This window comes from Jatropha curcas, chromosome 5 (assembly GCF_041381405.1).
Source record: "Jatropha curcas cultivar XTBG-Jc1 chromosome 5, XTBG_Jcur_1.0, whole genome shotgun sequence".
Lineage (NCBI taxonomy): Eukaryota > Viridiplantae > Streptophyta > Magnoliopsida > Malpighiales > Euphorbiaceae > Jatropha > Jatropha curcas.
Genome location: NC_143155.1, coordinates 16,517,909 through 16,527,824, shown reverse-complemented (window position 1 = coordinate 16,527,824; position 9,916 = coordinate 16,517,909). Strand labels below are relative to the sequence as shown.

General features: G+C 40.7%; 1 non-coding gene across 1 annotated transcript; it reads right to left on the bottom strand.

Annotated features, from left to right (window-relative positions):
- Positions 1-7,715: 7,715 nt before the first annotated feature.
- Positions 7,716-7,822, bottom strand: LOC149496284 (small nucleolar RNA R71). The gene has a single exon (XR_016321076.1). It is a non-coding gene; the product is annotated as a small nucleolar RNA R71 (small nucleolar RNA).
- Between the last annotated feature and the right edge of the window lie 2,094 nt (positions 7,823-9,916).

Below are 9,916 nucleotides of genomic sequence, written 5' to 3'. Positions count from 1 at the left end.
TCCCTTATTTTGACTTTTTGTTTGGGACTTTGACTTTGGATTTTGGATATATGTTTTTTTTTTTTTGGATTTAGACTTGGACTTAGACTTTATTATTTATTTATTTTTCTTAGACTCTTTTGCTTTCTGCTTGACTTCGAACTGTTTGACTTTATGTCTTTAATTGGGAATGTCATTTAAGCTTTCCAAGCATTTTCCAACTTTATTTATTCAAGCTCTAATTTTTGCCTAAGCCGCCCTTTCGGGTTTTCGACTTAGCGGGTTTTTCTTTTTTTTTCACTTTTTTTTCTTTCCTCTTTTTTTTCTTTCCTCTTTTTCTCTTTTTTTTTTTGGCAAAGAAGAATGAAATATGAAATGATTTTTTTTATTAATGCTTAGACCGCGCCCAAAGAGGGCTGCCTACATATCTCCGATACATAATTTCTTTTTTTCGAGGAGAATCAGGTCTAATGTAGCTCTTTTTACATTATGCAATGCTTATTATACAAAATATCTTTTTAACTGATCTAAATTACATGGATTCGTGAATTCCAAACCATCCAAATCAGTCAAAATGACGGCTCCGCCGGACAGTATCCTCTTTAGAATATAGGGCCCAGCCCAATAAGGACGGAACTTCCCACGTGGGTCTATGACTGGTTGTCTAATTTCCTTCAAGACCAAACAACCTTCTTCCAATTTTCGATCTTTGACCTTCTTATTAAAATGCCTAGCCATTCTCCTTTGGTAAACCTGAATTCGATGGGTCGCTTGCAATCGTTTTTCATCCATACCCAAGAGTTGCAAATGATAATTCTTAGCCCAATCTACATCGCTGATCTGGCTTTCCCGGATAATCCTCGCAGACTGAACTTCCAGCTCAATAGGCAACACTGCTTCCATACCATACGCTAAGGAATACGGAGTTGGTCCGGTGCACGTTCTGATTGAAGTCCTATATCCCCATAAGGCATTTGGTAATTGTTCGTGCCAAGCTTTATGCTTTTGAACTGTCTTTTGTAAAATGACTTTTATAGCCTTATTTGCAGCCTCTACAGCCCCATTTGTTTGTGGCCAATAGGGTGAATCTTCTTTAGCTTCAGCAGGTCAGAAAATTCACTTTGAAAGTGGGACCCGTTATCGGTAATAATCTCGTATGGCGTTCTGTACCGACAAAGGATGTTAGTACGAACGAACTGTGCTGCCTTTTTGGCATTCAAGACCGAATAGGAGACTGCCTCAATCCACTTAGTGAAATAATCAACAGCAACCAGGATGAATTGGTGACCATTGGAAGCCTTTGGGTGGATTTTTCCGATCACGTCTATGCCCCAAGTTGCGAAAGGCCATGGTGAAGTAATAGGATTCAAATTGGCCGGAGGCTGTCTTTGCAGCTTAGCAAAAATTTGACACTCATGGCAGTTCTGCGCGTGCCTCACGCAATCTGCATTCATGGTTGACCAGTAATAACCTAGGTTCACGATTTTCCGAGCCAAGGCTATCCCGTGCATGTGTGGACCAGACTCCCCATTATGTAAGGAATCCATGATGGTTTGAGCTTCTCCCTCATCAACGCACCTTAGGTGCATGCCATTCCAACTTCTTTTATACAAAACTCCCCCAGTAAGGAAATATCCGGATGCTAATTGTCTCAATGTCCGTTGATCAGTCTTAGTGGATCCCTCCGGGTAGGCTTCATTCTGAAGATAATTCTGTATATCCCAATACCAAGGCTTGTCATCCACCAAATTCATGATGTGTGCTGGCTATTTCTGTAGCCGAACTGTTAGAGGTCAAATGACTTGGTCTCCCCCTACAGTAACCATGGAGGCCAAAGTAGCCAGAGCATCAGCAAACTGATTTTTGGCTCGCGGCAAGTAGTGGAAGGATAAATCCTCAAATTGCTGAGCCAATTCGTCCAAGCGTTGTAGGTAAGGAACCAAACGCTCTTCCTTAATTTTCCATTTTCTCAAAGCTTGGGAGACTATTAAATTAGAATCCCCGAAAACCTTGAGGACCTTTATTTCCTTTTCCAGGGCTGCTTCTAACCCCTTTATGCAAGCTTCATACTCGGCTTCATTGTTGGTGCAGTCGAAATCTAATTTGACTGCGATTGGGACGTATTCTCCACAAGGAGTTTTGAATACGACTCCAACCCCATTTCCATGGTAGTTTGAAGCTCCATCGAAGTACATTTCCCAGACTTCACTTTCCAAGCTCAACAAGTCTTCATCAGGAAATTCTACCTCCGGCATTTGGTCTTCGACCGGTAATTCTGCTAATTGATCAGCCAAGGCTCCGCCCTTCACTGCCTTCCGTTGTACAAATTTTAAGTCATAGGCTGCGAGCACCGACACCCACTTAGCCATCTTACTGTCAAGAACCGCCTCTCCATAAGGAATTTCAAGGGGTTCGATTCAGAAATAACATATGTGGTGTAGGATGAGAGGTAGTGCTGCAACTTTGTACAAGCCCAAACTAGAGCCAGACACAACTTCTCTATCTTATTGTATTTTAGCTCGTAGTCTAGCATCCTTTTGCTAAGGTAATACATGGCATTTTCTACCCTTGTATCTTCTGCTTGTTGAGCTAGCATTGCACCCATCGCTTCTTCTGTCACTGATAGGTACAATAGCAAAGGCTTTCCTAGCCTTGGTGGAAGTCGTCCTTCGGACATGCTTTATTCAAATCCCGGTAATCCACACACATTCTGACCTTGCCATCTTTTTTTGGCACCGGCACTATGTTTGCTAACCACGTCGGGTAGGCAATGGGTTCTATGAACTTATTCTCCAATTGCTTGGCTACTTCCTCCTTGATTTTCAAGGACCATTCCGTTTTCAGCCTTCTTAGCTTCTGTTTTACCGGCTTAGCCTCAGGGTATATAGGAATCTTATGCACTGCTATTGCCGGGTCAATTCCCGTGATGTCACTTGCCTTCCACATGAAGCAATCGGCAAACTTCTTCAAGCATTCAATGACCTGTTCCCTGTTCACACAGTCAGATGCAATGTACGTATGTTCATTTTCTTCTTTGCCAATCATTATTTTTTCTTTTTCGTTTTTTATTTCGTTTACTTCTTTTTTATTATTTTTGCTTGGAAATGCTTGGAAAGATAGACACGCGGGGTAGTCAATAATTTGCAAGCCTTTATTGATTATGACAGAATCGTCCTCAAAAATTACATCAAATTTGAAATCTAGATTTTCTAAATCCGACACAGACGACTCAGAACTGGAACTGGACTCTGACTCAATTTCAGACTCGGGGTCAGACTCAGACTCAGTACAGGACTTGATTACAGACTCTAGGTTTGACTCGGGAGGGGGTTTATCAGCAGCGCGGTCCTCCTCGGCGTACCAATTGGTGAGAGGCCCTTCGTACGACTTGATCAGGCTCAGCAGGTCTTAATTCCCATCACTTCCTGTAATGACTGCAACCTCGTCAAAGAGACTGGGCTGCATGAAGTCTTCCACTTCTAGTTCAGCTCTTGTTTCGGGCTTGTTGCCCCAGACATCAGAAAATATTTCTAACCCAGGCAGCATCTTCTTAGCAGTCGGGCAACGAAATGGTTCTTGGAAGCCACGAAAAGGAATCGTTTCTCCCGGCTTGCAGAAGTGACCATTCAAAGTCAAAAGGTAAGGCCGCATCCGTATACTCTCCTTCCTTCCCCTCCTGCCTGCAGTGTGGGGTATGTCTTTCCGGACCTTGCCATAATCATTCCCGACAGATAGGACATCTTCAGCATCAAAGGCACTATGCAGTTTATTTGCACCATCCCGAAATCAAAGAGAATTCGAGAGTTTGCAGTCTTTCCTTCTATGAATTCCACAGTGTCATATTGAAATCCCGAGAGGGGCAAATTGGCAGTTTCAGGGTTGACCTCAAAGAGAGGCTGGCCCTTTGGCTTCTTGAGCTGGCTGTAGTCATCCCCCTAGATAGTGATAACCTTGTCCTCATAAGGAAACTTGACCTTTTGGTGCAGGGAAGAGGGTACTGCCTTAGCATGGTGTATCCATGGTCGACCCAGAAGTAGGTTGAAACTGGTAGGCACATCAATTACCTGAAACGGTACTTCCATTGTGGCTGGCCCAATTGCCAATTTTAGTGTAGCAACCCCCAATACTTCCCTCCGAGTGCTGTCATATGCTTTCACTATCTGGCCCAATGGAATGAAATCTGTTTCTTTCAACCCTAGACAGCTGGCTAACCTTAGTGGGCAGATGTTCAGTGCTGACCCATTATCAATGAGAACCATGGGCACAGTTTTATCTCTGGTCTGGACAGTGACATAAAGGGCATTGTTGTGATTGCCTCCCTCCTTGGGTAAGTCATCATCAGAGAACCTGATGCTTTGCATCTTTGATGATTGGGTGAGGGTGGATACCAGCACTTCGGGGCTAACCTCCACCGATGTTTGCAGTTGACTCAAAGCCTTGAAAAGAGCTTGGCGATGAGGAAAGGATGATGCCAGAAGTTCCCAGATTGACACTTTAGACTGGGTCATCTTCAACTGTGAGAGTACCGGGTCTTCCTTTGGCTCATCTGTCCTCTAGTAAGGGTTATTTTGGACTTTGTCCAGGACTAATGGTTCATACTGTCTTCCGCTCCTGGTTATAGCATCGACCTCTTTAGTGAGGTCATTCAAATCCAGGACACAGATTTCATTCATTTCTAGGAATAGCTCAAAAGGATCGATCAATTCTTGGTCAGAAACAATAGCATTTACCCCGTGATTTGGTAAGGGATTAGTGCTAATGTTTGGCTTACTCCTTGGAATGATTGAACCGTTGTCCACCAGGTCTTCGATGCGGTTCTTAAGCGTCCAGCACGCTTCAGTCTTGTGCCCACTACCCTGATGGTACTCACAGTATTCGTCGGTTATGTAGTTCCTTGGCAATGGGTTGGGTGGTGGCCTGGCTTCCAAAGGCTTAATGTAATTTGCCTTGACAGCCTCTCAGAATACCAAAAGGATTGGCATCCCGAGATTAGTATATGTTCTTTTTGACTGATTGACATTTCTCATATTCCCCACACGTAAAGGGTTCGTGGGGGTGATGCTTGCCACTTCGTGGACTTTGCTAGCTTGGCTAGGTTTCTTGTATTTTGAGATTCCCGAGTCATCTTTCAGTTGCCCCATTTGAATCAGATCTTCTACCTTCGTAGCAGTGGCAATGAGCGACTAAAAAATTGGTAGGTACTGGGTTTGTAGTTATTGTTGGTAGACAGGCTGCAGGTTCTTTATAATTATGTCCACCTGTTCTTGCTCAGAAGGCCGGTTAATCATTTGGGCGGCCTTGGCCCTCCACCTCATAAGGAACGAGGAAAAGGGGTCATTGTTTTTCTGTTTGGTGGTTTCCAGTTCCCTTCGAGTAATGATAAGTGTAAATTTTATAGTGTTTTTAATATAGTTTTTATTAGAATTTTAGTAAGTTTTTTATTACTTTAATTTGATTTTAAATCACTTTTAGTATAATTGTGTTCAAAAGCTTCCTTGATCTTTAATCCGCTTGATCTAAGAGAAAATTGTAGGAATTTGGCGCAGAAAAGAGCTTTATAATACAAGGCACTTAGCTTCCAGTACACCCAGGCCGTGCTAAAAGGGCACAACCATGCTAGAAGCCAAGGAAACAAAGGGAGAGACAGAAGAGAGCACGGCCAGGGTGTGTCAAAAGGCACGGCCGTGCTACAATGGGACCAGGGCGTGTCAAGCATAGCACGCCCATGGCAAGACTAGGCAGACTTCTAGAGAAGAGCACGCCCTGCCTGTGCTTTGTAGCACGCTCGTGCCGCAGTGCTTCACTAGCCCGTGCTACCTAGCACACCCCGTGTTTCACTAGCCAGACTTCCAGACTAAAGCACACCCAGCCCGCGCCATGTAGCACGCCCGTGCTATGCAGGCGGAACCAGCGTGAATTTAATACGCAAATCAAGTTTTTCTCACATGGGTCGACTTCAGGGAGTTTCCTAAACACACTAAATAAGACCTAGACCTATTCTAGGAGAAAAAGGAGTCCTAATCAAGAAGAAATCAAGAGCCTAAACAGTCATGATCTCCTATAAATGATTTTTCACTAAATAAGGATTCTATTTCCTAAAAAGAGTCAGACTTGCCTTCAGGAACTCTATATAAAGAGAGGAACTTCTCATAACAAGGAATCTGGGTTTTTTGTGCAATTCTTTACATAATTCTCTTTCTCTCAAAGATTTCAAGCTTCAAATAATTGTGCCAAGATTCAAGGAAGCCATCAACATAGTTGTGATACAGTTTTTATTCTAAACTCTTCATCTTGTTTCTTTCTTATTATTGTCTTTAAATACGATGAATGATTCAAGTATGATTAAGTTTAATTTAATTACTATGTCTAGCTAAACTCTTATACTAGGGATTTGATGTAATTTAATTCGATTCCAGCTTATAATATTAGATTTATTTTTCTTTGTTCTTGTTATAACTTATTATTGTGCTTAAGGCTTCCAGGCAGAAAATTTCCACTGGATTGATTTATTTCAATAATCACATTCGGGAGAAGGGTTATTGATATGAAAAAGATAATAATTTACTTGAGAATAATAACTTGATGTGGAAGCTATATGGTTTGACTCAAGGGGGGTTTTCATAAGTTAATAAATTATTAAGTTGTGAACTCACAAAACAACCATAAAACCTAATGATTTGATTTATGTTTAATTTCACTATTAAAGATAGGTAATTAAACTGGATTAGAATAGCTAACAATAAATCGGGAGATCTTGTTAGTAACTTTAGGGTTGTTTCTCCTACTTGAACAATTAAAGTTGATTAATGAACTAATATAATAAGCTGGATAGAATTGAGTGAAATCAAATTCCCTAGTAGCTTAATCCTCTGAATTCTTTTCACCTGAATTTTGTGCTTGATCTCTTCTGTTCTTACTTTAAATTTTATTTACCTTACAAGCGAAGCTCTCTTTTCGTCGTCTAAATAATAATAGGTTAACATAATTTTGGTAATTGATAAACAATCCTTATGGATACGATACTCTTTCACTCTATATTACTTGTTGCAATTTCGTACACTTGCGAAAACCGCTATCAAGTTTTTGGCGCCGTTGTCGGGGATTGGCGTATCAATATCAATACGAATTACCCTATTGTTAATTTAGACATCTTTTTATTTAATTTTCTTTAAAGTACTGTTTCCAGGTGTTTTATGCAAAGAAGATCAAGGAAGACTGAACCTCTAATCTTTGATCCAGAAATTGAACGAACTCTTCGAAGGCTCAACGCTACAAGAAAAACACAAGAAATAAAACTCGAACAACAAGCAGACATGGCCAACGAAAACGAGAACGAAAACATGGTCGGGCCACCACTTCAACATCCGGTCTGTACCTTAAGGGATTACACAACACCTACTTTGAATGGGACAACCTCAAGTATTACTAGACCTAGGGTAGAAGCTAATAACTTTGAGATTAAACCCGCAATTATCCAAATGCTTTCTACCTCGATCCAATATGGGGGTTTACCTAGTGAAGATCCTAATGCTCACATCACCAATTTTCTGAAAATTTGTGACACCTTCAAACAAAATGGTGTTTCTGAAGATGCCATCAAATTAAGACTTTTCCCATTCACTCTTAGGGATAAAGCTAAATCATGGTTACAATCGTGTCCTGCTGGAAGTTTTACAACATGGGATGAATTAGCTCAAAAATTTCTAGCTAAATTTTTTCCATCCTTAAAAACCACCAAGTTGCACAATGAGATAATGACATTTGCTCATCATGATCAAGAGAGCTTGTATGAAGCTTGGGAGAGATTCAAGGACTTGTTAAGAAAGTGCCCACATCACAGCTTGCCCAAGTGGTTACAGGTACAAACCTTCTATAATGCATTATCTCCTAACATCAAAATTACTTTAGATGCAGCTGCAGGTGGATCTTTTGAAAAGAAAGGAATTGATGAAGCATATGAGTTGATAGAGGAGATGGCAAGCAACAGCCACTACCAAAATAATACCGAAAGAAGAAGAACCGCAGGAGTCTATGAAATAGACGCCATTACAGCACTCAATGCCAAGGTAGATAACATGGTAAGGAAATTGGATATGTTAACTACTAATCCTGTAAATTCTGTTATGCAAGTGTGTGATAAGTGCAATGGACAACATGGAATTGGGGAATGCATCATGGACTCTTTAAATCCACAAACTTTGGAGCAAGTGAACTATGTGATGAATCAAGGAAGAAAGAATTACCCTTATTCAAATTCATATGATAACAGGTTAAGGAATCATCCTAATCTATCTTATGGTAATCCTAACAATGCCTTAAATACACCACCAGGGTTCCACCCTCCAGAAAAGAAATCTCATGATGACCTCCTCACTGCTCTTTCCAAATCACACATGGAATTCATGAATGAAACCAGGGAAAACCATAAAATCCAGCAGGCTGCAATAAGAAATTTGGAGATTCAACTAGGGCAATTTGCAAACATGATGGCATCTCGACCTCAAGGTATGTTACCTAGCAATACTGAAAAGAATCCAAAAGAACAAGTGCAGGCTATCACCTTGAGGAGTGGCAAACAATTAGATGAACCACCAAGGAAAGAAAAGGAAGAAAAAGAACAACCAAAGGTGCCTATCATTGACTTAGAGGAAAAAGAAAAGGTAAAACCCTATGTGCCCCCTGTTCCCTTTCCACAAAGATTAAAGAAAGCGCAAGATGACAAGAGCTTCCTCAAATTTCTGGATGTGTTTAAGAAGCTTCAAATCAATATTCCTTTTGCTGAAGCTCTTGCTCAAATGCCTAGCTATGCTAAATTCCTAAAAGATATCCTGAGCAAGAAACGAAAAATTGATGATCAAGGAACGGTAATGTTAACCGAGGAGTGCAGTGCAATTATCCAAAACAAACTGCCTCCAAAGTTAAAAGATCCAGGAAGTTTTTCTATCCCTTGTAACATTGGCAATCTTGACTTTGAAAAAGCTTTGGCAGATTTAGGTGCTAGCATTAATCTTATGTCCTATGAAGTTTTTAAGATGCTAAGTATGGGAGAGCTCAAACCAACAAGGATGTCTTTGCAATTAGCGGATCGTTCAATTAAATATCTTAGAGGGATTGTAGAAGACGTGCTTGTAAAGGTAGGTACATTCATCTTTCCTGTTGATTTTGTTATCCTTGACATTGATGAAGACAGGGAAGGATCTCTAATCCTAGGACGACCTTTTCTTGCAACTGCAAGAGCATTAATTGATGTCTATGAGGGTAAGTTGACTCTAAGAGTTGGACAGGAAGAGATTGTATTTGATGTACTTAAATCTTGTAAACTTCCCATGGATTATGGAGACTGCTTTAGAATTGATGTTGTTGATGAATGTGTGGAGAACACTTTGCATGTCGAAAATAACACTAATGAACCGAGCACCCTGAATGAAAAAGAAAAGGAATCACCTAAGCATGAACTGAAACAACTCCCACCTCATTTAAAACATGCATTCTTAGGTGAGAACCATTCTTTTCCTGTTATTATTTCTTCTCACTTAACGCTTGATCAAGAGGAAAGGTTGTTGCAGGTTCTACGTAGGCACAAGAAGGCATTAGGATGGTCTATCTCGGATCTACAAGGAGTAAGCCCAAGAGTGTGCATGCATAAAATCTTGATGGAAGAAGACTACAAACCTTCAATCGAGCATCAAAGGCGATTGAACCCGAACATGAAGGAGGTAGTCAAGGATGAAATTATTAAACTCTTAGATGCCGGCATCATTTATCCAATTTCAGACAGTAATTGGGTAAGTCCTGTCCAAGTTGTTCCAAAGAAGGGAGGTATGACTGTTATTTCTAATGAAAACAATGAATTAATTCCCACAAGAATAGTCACAGGTTGGCGTGCATGTATAGATTACAGAAAACTAAATAAAGCAACACGCAAAGATCACTTTCC